The sequence below is a fragment of the Caretta caretta genome, chromosome 1 (genome assembly GCF_965140235.1).
Source record: "Caretta caretta isolate rCarCar2 chromosome 1, rCarCar1.hap1, whole genome shotgun sequence".
Classification (NCBI taxonomy): domain Eukaryota; kingdom Metazoa; phylum Chordata; order Testudines; family Cheloniidae; genus Caretta; species Caretta caretta.
Genome location: NC_134206.1, coordinates 15,045,869 through 15,062,363, shown reverse-complemented (window position 1 = coordinate 15,062,363; position 16,495 = coordinate 15,045,869). Strand labels below are relative to the sequence as shown.

At 44.5% G+C, this 16,495-nt stretch overlaps 1 protein-coding gene and 1 long non-coding RNA gene across 2 annotated transcripts in view; one reads left to right on the top strand and one right to left on the bottom strand.

Annotated features, from left to right (window-relative positions):
- Nucleotides 1–1,215: 1,215 nt before the first annotated feature.
- Nucleotides 1,216–15,045, bottom strand: LOC142071293 (uncharacterized). Its single transcript, XR_012667368.1, has 2 exons — nucleotides 14,972–15,045; nucleotides 1,216–4,460 (listed from the first exon to the last, which is right to left on the bottom strand). It is a non-coding gene; the product is annotated as an uncharacterized LOC142071293 (long non-coding RNA).
- WNT11 (Wnt family member 11) overlaps nucleotides 15,004–16,495 on the top strand; it is a 31,975-nt gene continuing 30,483 nt past the window's right edge. Inside the window, exon 1 of the mRNA XM_048840009.2 lies at nucleotides 15,004–15,106. The gene's annotated coding sequence lies outside the window, so the exon portion shown is untranslated. The remainder of the gene's footprint in view (nucleotides 15,107–16,495) is intronic.

The following is a 16,495-nucleotide window of genomic DNA, read 5'->3' as shown; positions in this document are numbered from 1 at the left end:
GACACCAGCTATACATCGATCAACTCAAGTTCTACTGTACAAAATGACACCGTGTATATTGTAGAGAACAGGTCCCTGCTGACCCCAAGGGAGATGGCCTAGGTCAGTCGTTATCAACTTTTCCATACCGTGATCCAATGTTACAAGAGAAAAAATGTTCAGGGCTCCCACCCTCCCACCAAGCCATAAAGAAAGGGACCTATTCACAACCCTCAGGTTCCAAACCTAGGGTCTGCTCTGGGTGACCAAATTGGGCTCATCTGCCCCCTCTAGGATCACTTAAATAATACAGACCTGAAATTCCTGTGGCTCTGGCAGAAATTGAATGCAGCAAATGATAAAGTAAAGAAATGATGGTCAAATTTTATTGGCTTATTGGCCAATGGTTTCTTGAAAATGACTTATGGGAGCTATGATTTATGCTACTCCAGGCTTTATCTACTGCTGTCTTGGCTGGCACATCCTTATTACAGAGAATTATGGGTTTCAATTGACTTTCCCAATTAAAACAAATGGAAGAGACTTTATTGATGGTTAGGTTTAAATGCTTTTTTATGCAGCGTAGACCTGATCCAAAGTCCACCGACTTCAATGAGCTTTGAATCAGGCCTTATCTTTGCTTTTAAAAACAAATTACTTCCAACAATAGTGCAGTAGCCTAACTCCACAAGAATTTAAAATTAGGTTATGTTCCCCAGAAAAGATTTTCCATGCAAGGCTTTTAAAGCTCAGCACCTCTGGGGAGGCACAGCATTCAAGGTATTTTAGTAGCTGTTGTTTGAAGACTGAAGATATTCCTCCTGTAACAAACCTCCCCTTTTTCACTCTTCATGCCAGCCATCCCACCCTCTCAATATCTCCTAGCGAAACATTTTGCAATGCATCACACGCTGTTTGTGGCCAAACACATTTTTGACTCCTACATGTGATGTAGAACCTTCTTCCAACTCTTTAGACACTTTCTCAGATTGTTCCTTGCCAGACCTTTTTTTTTTTTTTTTTTGGCCTGGTGGAATGAACAAGAGCTTTCTGCCTCTCTCTCTCTCTCTCTTTTTTTAGTTTAAAGATGCTTTCTCCCACATGTACTTTGAGAGTGTCTGGCTTGTCACTTCACTGTCTGACTCAAATGCATTCTGTTTCTCAAACAAACATTTGGTCCTCCTTGTCCTTCCTCCCTCCCCCGATCTTTCTAAAACAAAACAAAAACAAAAAAGGAGCAATGACACATTATATTTGCACCGGTGAGAATAAGATCACATGAAAGTGGGTAACACAAACATTATTAACTGGAAAAACAAGGGAGTTGTCCTGCAAAATATTAGCATGACTCAGTTGTCTACTTAAAAAAAACAATAAAATGGCAAATTTAGGGACGTTGTTAGCGTCAGGTCTTAAACCGCTGCTGTTAGCACATGTCTCGGGAGGGGGCGGGGTGGGAGGAGGGAGGGAAGACTAGAGGTAGGGTCAGATCCTCAGCTGACGTAAACCTGAAGGTGTGACTCTGAATCAACTTTTAGTGTCTGATCCTTCCCGTGGAAATCAATGGTTCTTTACCATTGACTTCAGTGAGTACAGGATTCCTAGATGTTCAGAAGGGACCACTGTGATCATCTAGTCTGACCTGCACCACTCAGGCCCACGAATCCTACCCAAGTAATTAATGCACCAAACCCATAAGGTCTCTTTGAGCTGTGGAAACATCTTATCAGGATCAAGCCTTTAGAGATGATGGGCAGTAAAAGACAAATTATTTGTTTCAAATCATCTGTATACATGCGTTCTGTTTAGATATAACAGCAACAAAATATGCAATAATATAGCTCTGGCCATTTCTCTACCTAGGTAATTCTATGACCCCTGACACCATGGTATCTATGTGATAAGCGTTTAAAAACAGAAATGATTATTTATATTTTGCTAGCACTTAAAGTCTCAGTAATGATCAGGGCTCTGGTGTGCTAGGTGCTGTACATACACATGGAGACAGTCCCTGCCCCAAAGAGTTTACAGTCTAAATAGACAAGTAGTGAAAGAGGAAACAGAGGTGAAGCAACTTGCCCAGGAGGATTAGAACACCGGTTTCCTGAGGGCTAGCCCAGGGCTCTGCTCACTAGACTGTTCTTCTCAGTTACACCACACTTACCATAACAGTTTGTAAGAGATATAGTTTGATTGGTTGGTTTGTTTGTTTAGAGGTGGCTGTGTTGGCTGTACGTATTTGCGAAGAATTAATTGAGGGAAAGCTAAGGCCCTGTCTAAGGAAATTTGAACTGCTGCAAACACCTACAACAGATGCACCGCCCTGGTGCACAGTGAGGCTTATACCAAGGCAGGTTAACCCACTCATGTACCAAAGGTGGGCGTGCATCAGGGGTGTGCATCAGTGTAACTCTTACTGACATACGGCCTGTGTCATACAGGAGATGGGGCAGTTGATCACAGTGGTCCCTTCTGGCTTTGGAATCTATGACATCGTTTCGCTGGCGTGGCTTTCCTTAATGCAGACTGGGCATCTGCCCAAGGAATGAATTTTCCATTTAGTTCTGAAAGTGGAGAGCACGTTCTCTGCTCATTGCAGTGGACGATTACAATAACTGGCGCAGCCCGTCCGTTCCTGCAGTGAAAGGGCATTTCTTTCTGGGGAAGGTGCTACAGTGATTTCCTGACAGAGGTGCAGCCACAGAAGGTAGGTGGCTCAGAGGATTCCAGGCGTCTGCAGGAGGCCAGTGCCATCTGCACAGAAGCCCTGTTACGGAGTACTTGCTAGTGTAACCCCAGTAGAGCTATATCTGGCTGTGGCTTCTTCTGGGGCAAGAGGTGGGGGGCCAGACATCCATAGAACAGTGAATATGAGTCAGGGCTCTATGAACTGTTCCAGGGTAGTTTCACGGGGCTGGTGGGGAGAAGACGTACATCCTCCCCTGTTCCCCCACCGCCTCTTGGACAGACACCAGACTACCTGGAGAGCCCCTACAGGGGAGAGGAGGGATGGTGCCATGGAGACACCCAACCCCCCTTTCTACACAGAAGGGGTGAGATCCATCCATGTAGGAGCTCACCACAAGCGGATCACAGGATCCAAGACCTGGCCACGGCATTTCTAAAATTAAGTGTAGGTTACTAAGGGTTGATCCTTGCTGCAGTCGTTATTCAGGTCAAACAACAACAGAAATCCTTCAGTGCATGTGGCAGGGCTGGAGGATCAGGTCCAGTGGGTGGGGTCTGTCCACACCTTTCACAGTTTCAGACAGGTTTTAGAGCTATTTTGAGCTTTACATGCTTGCAATACACTACCTTCTCAGCCTCTCCATTCAAGGCTGAGGTCTTCAAAGACATATTACAGAGTCTGGCACATAAGAAAAGCGCACCATTATTTTTCATGCTTGATTTACCTCAGAAATCTTGGAAGCCTTTTCTCTCTAACCCCTCCGATAGGACCTCAGTCAGCACTCCCTCCCACAGCAACATGCCCACTGACCTCAGTGGTGGGTAGGTGGGAGGAGGGGAATGTTGCCTAGTAAAGAGAGCTAAACAGGGCCCGTATCTTTCTTCTCAGAATGTTACCTTGATGAATTACCTATAATTTTCCTGTCAAGCTCCCTTCTGTTCAAGGGACGCGATGATGGATTTCAAACACCGTTGCACTTCATCTAAGAAAGAATAAACTTCATGAATATTTACCTTGTAGATTTCCTTAGTTAAAATGAATATTTGTTCTGCAGATTCCACACAATTAAGTGAATATGTTGATACCTAATAGCTTGGGTTGCCTGAGAGCGGGAAGGTGTCCAAGGGGTAGCATAGCAGTGCTACAAGGAGGGGCAGATCTGGAGTGTAGCAGTGGTGAATTAGGCCCTGAAACATTAAATTGCCCACAGAAAGGTTATGCTTTGGTATGTTCCTATGTTGAAAACGTTTGGCATGCAAAAGAGCAATGAAATCCATCACGGCATTCCTTATTGTTCAGACGCAAATACTTATGCACTTGGTTATGTCGTCAGAGGCGTACATGAACGTCAATATTCAATTTCATTTTCTGGTTGGTTAGCTTGTTTAGAAAGAGGTGTGTGTGAGGTGAAGTAATCCAAAAGGGCAGTGTGGCACTGTGGCGGTGTTCATATGTATATGTGGAGGTTTGTAATTCAGATGTTCATAGGATGACCCAAACAGCATAATCAGATTTTTGTAAGTAAACAGAAACACTAACGAAACAGTCACATGGAAATCAGGGAGCAGAACATATGCAGCTTCTGAGACAAATCTGAGCTGTCACAGAAAGAATCCGCCTCCAGTATTTTCCAGGTAGTTTTGTCGAACCGTCAAAGTATGGTTGGTGTTACTGGGTAACAGCTTTTCTTCATTATTTCCGATAGAGAACATAAGAACGGCCACACTGGGTCAGACCAGTGGTCCACCTAGCTCAGTATCCTGTCTTCTGACAATGGCCAATTCCAGATGCCCTAGAGAGAATGAACAGAACAGGGCAATTATCGAGTGATCCATCCCCTGTCCTCCACTCCCAGCTTCTGGCAGCAAGAGGATTAGGGGCATGCAGAAAAGAACATAAGAATGGCCACACTGGGTCAGATCAATGGAAATCAGGACCAATGTGTTTTAGCCTTTAAAGTGTGGGGCCTTATTTTCAGAGGCACAGTACCTGCAACTGGGGTCATGTTTTCAAAGGTGCTCACCGCCCAGCAGCTCCCATTGTAAGGTGTAAGGCCATGTTTTCAAAAGGGCTCAGCTCAGCTGAAAAACCGGCTCCTTATTTGTGGAAAATCTGTCCCTGACTGTGTGTGCTGAGTGCTTGAAAATCTGCCCCAGTAGGGCCCAATCCTGTTCTTGCTGAGGTGAGCAGGAGTTTTGCCATTGACCTCAATGTGAGCAGGATGGATCTCCTAATGGTCAGCGGTGAGAGCCTCAAACAGCACCGGGAGTGGGGGATGTAAGCTAACGCCTAACAAATTTAAGCAAGTTTTACAAGTGAAAACGAAATAAAAACCTAACTCTATCTTGTACAATATATGGTTACATAGCCAAGGGTGTAGCTGATAACGGATTTCCTAGTCCAAAATGTTCTAAATTTAGTTTTAAATTACAGGTTTCAGAGTAGCAGCTGTGTTAGTCTGTATTTGCAAAAAGAAAAGGAGTGCTTGTGGCACCTTAGAGACTAACAAATTTATCTGAGCGTAAGCTTTCGTGAGCTACAGCTCACTTCATTGGATCTGATGAAGTGAGCTATAGCTCACGAAAGCTTATGCTCAAATAAATTTGTTAGTCTCTAAGGTGCCACAAGTCCTCCTTTTCTTTTTTTAAATTACAGTGTTTTGTTCACATTTAACAGTTATTGTCACCTTAAGTTATATGTTGATGGTGATCTCCATTAACCTTCCCCTCTGCCTCCACCAGAATATACAGATTTCCCTGTAGGCTACACAGAGGAATGTTTTGTTGAGGCAGGAAAACTCTGGACCACTTTGTAATTCCCCCACCTTGGTGCTGTAAGTTTTACATTTCAGAAATAGAAGATGCAGCCAACTATGCAACCCCACCCATGAGAAATATGGGCCCCAATCCTATAATGAAAAGGCAATTGCTTAGCCTACAGCAAGATCAGAACCATCATTAATAACATGCACTTGTAACATTTATATATGTATACTTCAGGGGCCCTGCTCAAGTGATTAGAATAAAGATTCTGTCATGAGTTCTAATATTTAAATGCCTTTTTTGGGGGTGGGGGGTGGGGGGAGGAGGAGTGGTTAATTCTGCCAGAAAAACTGGCTTCAGATTTAACCAAGCTATTTTTAAAAGCTATTATGATTTCCAAGTTTAAAAAAAAAAAGTTTGATTTTTGTTCCAAAGGTACTTTTGTTTTAACTGGAAAATTGTTTCCTAAATGGAACTCGTCATTTCAGGGGCCAGATGTGCTCAACCTCCTCGGTCAGGGCTAGATTTGCAGAAGAGCTCAGCTCTCAGTTAGGCAACAAAATAAGTAACCAGATTTTCACAGGAGATCAGCATGTGTGGTGTGGAGCTGTTTTGAAAAGCTGGCCCTTATTTACATGCATAAACAGGAGCTGAGCTCTCCTGAAAATCTGGCCTTTAGGCTACTCTGACCACTAAGGCCCTGCTCTTGCAGTTCTGTGCAGGCAGAAGTCATTGGGGCTCCACACAGGTGCCTGGATCCAGCCACGTGGGACAACTTGGAGAATCAGGGCCTGAAAGAGAAACTAGCACTGATAATGAAGTCCTGAGCAGACGCATTGTACTTTCTCACTGTCATTCACACAGAATTGTATGTCAGACAGGTAATATTTTCATGGGTAAGCATAACTGCACAGTCTCTTTCTTTCATGTGACTTCTAATCATGGTGGGAAAATTATATTCAACTGCTCAGTCATTTTTCAACCACCTAGAGGTTCACCTTGGGGGTGGAGGGTCGTGCACGTCTGTGGTCCAAGCATCTCAAGTTGCTTGACAGACACCCTGTGGTGGGGTCTATGTGCCCGCTGCACCCCAACAAGGAATGAAGGGGATTCCTGGTACTGCAGGAAAAAAACCTGTCCTGCTTTGGAGGGGATGTTCAGGCTGTGCCCCTTGGAGACAGGGCCTGACAGTGAATTTTTTATTAAGGAAGGAGGCCTCTAGAAGGCAGTGTTTGGGGCATGGATGGGACCTTTGCTTCATGGGAGGAATATGCACTCCACAGACTCGAGGCTGAAAGGTCCTTTGTCTGCATGATCTGCAGACAAATGGCACAGAGCTTTAAAGAGGCTGGGCTTGATTCCCCCTCACATCCCTGAAGTCAGTGGTATTGCACTGGTGTAAATGAGAGAAGCACCAGACGCTCTGAGCTTAATCTACATTAGGGGGCTGGGGATGATCCCCTGGGGAACCAGGCATGATTGCTGAAAGTTTAGTCATCCCTCTCTCAGGGACTCTAGAATAAAACCCGCAACTACAGTATATCTTGCTGTGTGGACACTCCTGTGGACAATTCAAGGTCAATTCCTGTCATTCCCGCCACTGACTCCACAGACATGGAGGGCCCTGCCTACTGTGGAAACAGCCTGGCTCTATTGCACTGGGTGGGCAGGGGGAGGATTTCGGGGACTGTGTATGCTGCAGAGCCTGCTTCCACAGGGGTTCGCCCAGTGATGGGATCCATCAGCCATCCTTGCCTCCAAACCCTGCAGAGAGGAGCTGCAGGAATCCCTGACTTCCCAGGCTTTCTGGCCGGATGGTCCCTCCTTTCTCCAGCCCCGAAGGAGATTCCCAGTATTCTCAGCATTGTTCCCCAAGATGTGTGCTGGGGGCGGGAGTTGATGTTATGTCTCATCATAGCATCCCTTTAGTAAACAACTACCAGTGCACAAAAAACTCAGGAAAACTATTATTTAAGGGCAAAAGGAAAGGTGGGTGGGGGGAGAGGGTGTTATATAAAAGATAACAATCCTTATAGAAGCATCTGCTACCCAAGATTTATGAGGTTTGATTTGGTTTTGTTTCATTCAAAAGCCTTCTTGACTCTTGCTGATTGGTAATCCCATATTTCCACAGCTAAACCTTTGGTATTTGGTGGTTTTCTTGTTATAGAAGTATTATTGTAACCATTTCATACATTGGGTAAACTGAGGCTCAGTAAGGTCACATTTCTTGCCCACAGTGAACCAGTGATATAGTCTGGAACTGAACCCAGGAGTCCTGGCTTCCTATTTGCTGCTGAACAATTATGCTAGCTCTGTCCCAGTACAAAGACTGTGGAAAATAGTGGCAGTCTCATTGTTTCCTTGTGCTCTCCCGTCTGTCAGTCTGTAGCCACCTGATGTTGTCTTGTGTCTTGTACTTAGACTGTAAGTTCTTTGGGGCAAGGACTGCCTTTTTGTTCTGTGTTTGTATCGCACCGAGCACAATGGGGTCCATGCCTGTGACTAGGCGTTACCACAATCCAAATAATAATGATTAAGGGAAGGACCATACCAAGAAAAAAAAAATTCAGACATTTTAGAGTTAAGGACTAAGGGCTCAGTTCTGTTATCACACACACTGGTGGAAACTGTAATCACTCTGTTGAACTCAGTGTATAACCAGTGTGAGAGTAGAATCCGGTCCTCAGCCTTCAAAATCTAGGCAGCTTGTGGATTTCTGACATGATTTTTCACCTCCGTGTTGGGCTTAGTTCTAGGAGGTTTAATACTGCACTGTGAATTTCTGTATTTTAATTTTGTTTTCACTATTCCAGGGCATGTGAGCAGGGGGGAGGAGGGGGAGAAAACACCACCCATCACCTCACGAGGTGTAAGATGCTGTTTATTTTCATGAGGTACTGTAGCCGCCTCATTCTCAAGAAGCGCAGTCAAGCAGGTTCACAAGCAAGTGAGTAAGTCACCCAGGGGACCAACCAAAAGCCTTGTTTTTCACCGTAAAAGGTGAAATGTCTTTTAATAAGGCCTTTGTGGAGTGTTAAAAATAGGTATTAAAAAAATGAAGGAAGTTCTTTTCTTTCTACAGTCCTCTGCCATGCTGGGTCCTCTGTGTGTAGACATTCTCACCAGCTGCTCCACTGAAAGGACAGGTAAAGCTGGTATACGACAGAGAAGAGATCAGCTGTCTTCGAGTTCAAGGCCCCTTGTTTGTATGCCCCTGTGGTGTAATTTCTCCTGAAATCCTTCTCCCCTGGATTTGTCACTTCTGGTCTCTACTGCTCTGTCAGACCTTGAGCCCTTGCTGCTGCTGCTCCTGCATCTCTGGAACAGGCTGTCCAACTCCTGGACTCCCCCACTCCCTTTTGAAACCTACCTATTCCACCTAAAGCAAGGAGAAGAAGGATTGTCCAATGATGAGGGTGCTAGCTTGAGACTCGGGAAACCTCGGGTCACTTCCCTGTGTTGCTACCAAATTTCTGTATGACCCTGGGCAAGTCACTTTGTCTCCATGTGCCTTAGTTCCCCATCTATAACATTGAGATAATGACCCTGCCCTACCTCACAGTGGTGGTGTAAGGATAAATACATAAAAGGTTGTGAGGTGCTTGGATACTATTATAATTGCTGGGGGGGGGCATAAGTAATATAGTCAGAACTACTGAACTCTCAACTGTTTCCTGTGAAGGTGCTTAACAATTACCAGCCCTTCTTGGGGCTCTCATCTGCTGTTCCCCATCTCCTTGCTCAAGCATTTCCTCTGTTGTTATACTCACCATGCTTGTGATTTATGTAACATTCTCCTGAGTGAGACCTGCCTCTCCCGCCTCAGCCATCTTCCCCTGGATCACCGGCCACCAAATCAAACTCAACATGGTAATCTCTCTTCCCAAACCCCACTTCCATTGCTGTCAGCAACTCCACTACCCTCCCTCTCCCATGTCCTCATGGATTTGTCTCTTTCTACCCTCCCATCATGGCTGCTATGACAAACTCGATTGTTATTTCTCCACCTCATCTCCACAATCAGCTGGTTCCTCTCCATTCCCACTAGCACAGTCCTGGTTCCCGTCCTGTTCAGCTCCCCCTCCTGTCTAGCCCCCTGAGTCTCACCTCATCCACCAGCAGCTATGAGAGCCATCTTCCTTGCTCACTGCTCTGACCACATCCAACTCCTCCTCACACCCCCTTGCTGGCTTTCTCTTGACTTCTGCATCACATTGAAATTCAATTGCCTTCCCTTCAGGCCTTGCACCACTTAACCCTCTCTGACCTGTCTGGCTAAGCTGTGTATCTAACCCACTCACTTCTCATCCTTCTTCCACTCTTACTGCTGCGGTTTCCATGTAACCTCTTACATCCAGAATCCCCTTCCTGGCCTAGTCTGCCTTGCCTCCACCCTTTCCTCCTCCTCAAAACACACATCTTCCAGGGATGCTCTTTCTTAAGTGTTACTCACACATAATAAAACATTAACATGCCCTCTGCAAGAACAACCAGAAACACCCTCTAAACCTCTCTCATGTGATCGTCACCATCTAAGGCATCAGAGTCACAATCATCTTCCTTTTCTTCTCCTCCCCAGTGTTTGTAATTATAGATTACAATAATACAGCTGGTTGAAATGTTCAGATTTTGTGATGGGGGAAGAATAATTTTTTTAAAAAAGTTATCTGTTTTTCCAACCAACTCTAAAGGTGGTTGGCAAAATTTGAAATTCAAAATTTCAGGTAAGAAAAAAAACAAAGTAACGGTGTTTTCGTGGAAAAGTTTCTGGAAAATGGTCTTGCTTTTGACCAGTTCTAATTCTTGGGAACAGGAATCCTTTTCTGTATTTGTATGGTACCTGTCATGTACACACAAGGCACTGTAGAAATAATAAGAGTAAAATCAACCTCCCACATGTAATAATATTATTATGTGGGGTTATATCTATTTCATAAGTTGCATTTATCACACACCTTTGTCCATCTCCCCTTCACTCGGCTTACAAATCAGTCTCTGCTAGGACTTATTCTAACATGCTAGCCCACTGAGCAACTTCACAATAGCCACCATTACAAAATACTAATAATCCCGTCACAAAAATGTCTCCTCCTTCCCCCACAAATGTGGAATTTCTCCCCACAAGTTACACTGGCACAAGCCAGAATGGGTAATATTCAGTCTGGTCCCAGTGACAGTTTTAAAAGTCTGATATCTCATGAGCCCTTAGGGATAGAAATAGGTGCTTACACGTTGTGCTAAAGGGCATACTCCCTAACTGGACATATGATAGAACACTTGTTTCTCACCCTGGAATGGCGTAAGGCATTGTACTCTGAAGTCATGAAGTTTGTATGTGTACCTATTTTAAGTACTTTTGTAAAAGATTTTAACATTTAATAATCATTCTTTTTTTTCTCCTTCAGGGGACTGTGCAATTGGACTGATGGATCTAATTCTCATTTACACTAAGGCCTCTATACACCACTCCAGCAGAATAAAGGGGCCCTGGTGCACATGAGAATTACCCCCATTGTAACTATGTCACCTGGCTTTGCAGGTGGAGGGATATGAAAAAATACCTCCATTAAAACGTCAAAACTCTAAAATATTTTCAAAATTGCTTTTTTTAATGCCATATGCAGAATACACAATAGTGCAGAAGAAATGTTTTACTGGCCCTCATGTGCAATGACCTCACTTGTAGCAAACAGCATCTTGCATGCATGCTGATAAAACCATTATACCACACCATCACAGTATACATAACTATGTCATATTAATAAACATTTACACAGTGCCAGGATTTGGCACAGTGCTTTGGAGATTTTAAAAAAAGGACATGGTCTCTGCTCTGGAAGAGTTCACACTCATAGGTCAGAATTCTGCAAATTCTTATGCACATGTTTAACTTTATCCATGCGAGTACTCCCATTGAGTGTTTGTTTTTAGGTGACGTGTGTGTGTGTGTGTCTGTGTGTCTGTATGTGATGAACTATAGAGCCATCCACATCTGCATTGCTGGTTCTAATTCAGCCCAGGTCAGTAGTAACTAAAAGTTGTCAAAAAGAAAAGGAGTACTTGTGGCACTTTAGAGACTAACCAATTTATTTGAGCATAAGCTTTCGTGAGCTACAGCTTATGCTCAAATAAATTGGTTAGTCTCTAAGGTGCCACAAGTACTCCTTTTCTTTTTGCGAATACAGACTAACACGGCTGTTACTCTGAAACCTAAAAGTTGTCACTGTCTAATGGCTGTTTGGTGATCTCAGTTCAGTTCTAATAGTCAGGGATTCACATGAAAAACAACTCTCTGCAAAATTGTTAGGATCTTTGCTGACAGTCTGCACAAGGGGTCAAGAACTAAATGCCCCTCTCCATAATAGGTTTGAGGCAGGTGGACAGAGTAATGTGGACAGCAGCTTGCATTGCTGTTGCACCTGCGCTAATGGATGACCAGACAAATTCAGTTTCCAATCCAGCAACTTTTGTGTGTCCTTTTTTTTTAAAAAAAATATGTATAAAAATGAATCTGAAGATTCACAGAAAAATGACAATGTTCCCCACTTCCCAACCAACCCTTTGGGTATAACATGTATATTTACCAGGATATGCACTAAGGAGACTATTTGTCCTTCTTACCTGTGTGCTAATAATTTTTAGAGCAAAAAATAAATACTCTCCAGATGTACAACATACTGGGGTTAGGTGTGCAAATCCCATTGAGTTTCTATAGGAGTGGGGTGTCCGACTCCCTTGGAACAATTCTCTCATGGATCCTTTTCTGAAAAACCTATGGAAAATACTGAATCAAGGTATCTTCCACATCTGTTTGTGGCCATAAGTCTTCTAGGAAATGTCAGAGATCTTCATGATAGCTCTGTACAGCTTGAAGACATTAAAAATCCAAACATATCCAGGTAGCTCTCTATTGGCTACACATCTGAAGAGAATCCATATTATTCCATTGCAAACCATATGGCCCAAACCAGGTCCAAATCTACCTGAGAAAAGCAGGACTCAAAGAACTTTGATAGTTTGGTAATAATGGCCCTGATTCAGAAAAGCAGTCTCACTGAAGTCCATTTAAATACATGCTTAAATGCTTTGTTGAATCCAGGGTCTAGAGAGCTGGTGTACACAGGAAAGTTGTTCCAGAATAAGGTGGGGTGTAAATTTAAAGTGCAAAACCTACTCCAGAATAGCTCCCCATGTGGACACTCTTATTCCAGAATTATTATTCTATGGGGTAAGCTAAATCAGAGAATGGCAGTCTTATTCTGGGAACTATTCCGCAGTAGTGACCCTGGACATTTGCCCTGTGGAGAATCCAGAACACCAACCTGTTGACAATCAGATCTGAAGATCTGCACATTTTTAGAGGACAGCAGAATGCCAGGAAGTTAGAAAAACAGAAGTCTCCATCTGTCGTAGTGCCCACCTGCAACTACCACCCGCTCCCCCAAAACATTTAAACAAACAAAAACAGACACCTTGTAAAGCTAGTGGCAGAATAAATAAATAAATAGGGTGGCTTTGGAGCACAGATTCCAGATGCTTTTTAAGTCAGGTAGCAAAAATCGATAGTGATAATATGTGTTTAAATGCTGTATTTCTTCCTAAAATAAAGCCTGGTAAAAGCATCATCACATACAAATGCCTTTTTCTCAAGGAATAACTCTAGGACACTCTTCTCATCCTACTTTCAAACTCAAACTTTTGGTCCTAAGACCCCATGCAATGTGTTGTTAAGTATTCCTACCCCTCCCCATTCACCTGAAACACACAATTAGACTGAGCAAAAGGGCATGGATATTATAGCAGCTGAGAGCCTTTTTGTGCCAATTTGTTCTGAATTCGGGGCAGACATGGGGGTTCCTAAATCCAGATTTGTCTTGTTCTGTAGGCACTTGAGGCCCGTTTGAAGTATGCAGTAATCTTAAACCCTCATCTGCTGAGACTGTCTTGAAAGAGAAAGAACCTGATGTAAAAAAAATTAATTAAACTTGCCGTGGATTAAAGAAAGATCAAATAAACGGAGCATCATGAAAGCTGAAGGTTGACAGTATGATTCAGTAAAGCAGGGCACATAATATGCTTTTTATTCCAGCTGTCAAATTGCAACTTCTTAGCTTTATCAGAACAGGAAATCCAGTTAACAGACCTGTTCAGAACAACCAAATGAAAAATGTGGTTTGATTTTAGTTGGGAAGTCAGCCGTAAAGACAAGTAAACACTGGTCACCCTTTGTAAAGGTAACATTTAAGGTTTCCGGTTAAAATATTAACTAGTTATTGTTGCTAATCATTAACTATTCATTATAATAATGTAATAGCAATCTTAGTATTATTTCTTTGTAGTTCTTAAAACTTGTATTTGTAGAGACAGGTAATTCTGAATGCAAAAAAGACTACTGAAAAGTATATACTGCTAAAATATTGTGTGGGCTTTATCGTTTTGTGCATCACCTATGTTATATGAAAAACAAATAGATATACACTTAATTAGAGCAAGTAGATAAAAATAAAAATAAAGGAAGTTACCAGCTTCATACACCCAATCTTTCCCTTGGGAAATCGACCCTTTAATCTCAGGGAAACTATGACAATTTGAACTAAAATGTGTTGTGGGTTTTTTTTGTTTTTTTTTTATTGAACTTCAAATGTATAATGAACCGTTGATTATTAGGAATTATTGCATTACTGGAGTAGCAATTGTACTATGACTGTGACAAATTGGATTGAGCAGGGCTACTGTTTGGTGCAATACATGTGCAGAAAAGAGAGACTTTGGAAACACAATAGTCAAACTAGTCAGAACCTAATTCCCAGTCATCATGGAGAGGCTCATCTTTTTTTCCTCCTGACTTTAGCTGAAGCTTATCCTAGTAATTCTTGTTTTGCCAGTTCCCCAACACTCCTGTCTTTACCATAATGTTGTACTTAGTCCTTGTTTTGTAGGGCTTTCCAGGCAGATGACTAGGATGCTTTTATAAAGTAAACATTTCTAGGTTGGTCTGATTTGCCTTGATGATAAGATGAAGTGGAATCAGCCCTACAGAACTCCCTTACAAAGAACTTTAAAGTCCCTTCTCTCTTCTCTAGATCCTGAAACTACCTGCCGTCTGGTCTTAATCTTTTATTTACCAGGCGGGAGAAGGAGTGTGCGGTTGGGGGGGGGGGGGGGATGATTGCTGAGAAAACTGGAAAATACACGTTCTTTTTTCTGAATAGATCAAACAGTCATTTGTCCTGTTTTAAGCAGTAAATCCGGCGTGCTTTGTTATGCTAATGCAGGCTGACATCACTCCGCAGATCAAAGCCACTGGGACCCCATATAAGCAGGTTCTTAAGGCAGAGAGGGGCAGAGGCAGACCCGCAGCTGGCCATGCGCTCGAGACACACACACACACACACACACACACACACACACACACACACACACAAACTCACACAAACTCACACTACCCGCTGCATCTTCACGCAGCCTTCCGCTTGTGTCGCTCGTCCCTTCCCCTCCCCTTCTCTGCCCACCCTTAGCGGAGTTTAACAGCGTTTACCTCCGGCTGACCTCCAGTGTTGGGATCTGGATCTACAGTATTTTGCCCGCCGCTGCGGTTGCCGCAAAACTTTGTGGTTGCTGGGAGAAGGGCTGTCGAAGGGGTCGAGGCGAAGGGGCAGCTTTCCCGGGAAAGGTAAGGCCGGGGCTTCTTGCGGGCGGGTATCGATTGAGTCACGCCTCATCCCTCCCGCGTTGAGCCGGGTGCGGGGATTTTTTCACTGCGGCCACGGGGGCGCGGGTTTTGCTCCCTCCGAAGGCGAGGACTTGAGAAATGTTCCCACGAAGGAAGCGAAAGCGCCCGCGGAGGTGGCGGAGAAAAACCCGAGCACGCCCCAAAGCTCCCGAGCTGGGCCAAACGGCCCCAGGGTGGTCGAGCCGGCGTCCCGCCGGGGGTGGTGGTTGCCGAGCCCCTGATGGCACAGCGGAGCCTGCGAAGAGAAAGACGAGATGCCGAGCCGGAGTCCGGGTGGTTCCGTGTTCAGGGGCCATTAACCAGGGACCGGCGGGCGGGTGTTGGCCTGGGTGCGAGGCGGGGGGTTGTTCATGGGTTCCGAATTGCTAAGGGATTGTCAATGGGGATGGAAAATACAGAGCCATGCCATCATTATGCTACATATCTCCCCCTTTGCCTGTCTGGTTTCTAGCTTTCCAGCGTGTTTACCTTTGCCGCGTGTGTGGACACACGCCATCGGCTCGGCTGTAATGTATGGCAGAGGATCTATGCTAGAGCGTACGCCACACACGATCACACGCCCTGGAGTTTGAAGCCCTGTCCCTGGTGGGCATGAATGGGGACAAGAATACTATAACACTTAAGCATGCCCCGGGATGTTTTTCTTTGCCTCTTGGCGGGCGAGCTGTGCTGTGAGTTTTAGGGAGAGGAACAGGTATCTGAGGTTTTGGGGGTGTTAGTTATAAGCCTTATCAGTTTTCTGTGGAGCGAAGTTTCTTCAGCGCGGACGTACGCCGCCGAGGAAGCGGCTGCAAAAGGCGGCTCGTCTGAAACGTACACGGGCAAAGCAAACCAGGACTTTGAGGAGAAAACAGGTCAGGTTGAGACAACAAGCCCCCTGCTGCTGGCTTGATCTAGGGTTCTTCGCCCTTGTAAACAACACGCCTGATGACTTGAATCACTGGTTTCCCCCTTGCCAATTTTCCTGAAGTTGTAAAAGTTAACCTGTTCCGGAGCTAGAGGCTGGAAATCCGATGGCAATGAAAAAGGATGAACCGGAGTGCTGGTCCGGACAGTGTCCGGTCTGGGCTGGAGGAATTCTGCAGAGCCGGATTAGACAGCGCCCTCCCGTTCAGGGAAGCTGTAAGAAATTTCACACTGAAGTCTGTGCCGTGAAGCAGCTTCAGGAGAGACAGATAAGGGGTCTGAAATAGCCCCCAGGCCGCCCAGTGCATGGTCAGGATTCAAGGGTGAAGGTTTCAAGTGTTTTTAAAAAAGATAAAAGACCCCGAAATAAATGTCTCGCTGTGCAGACGCAGGAGAGCGGGGAGCTTGCCTCCCTGCAGAAGC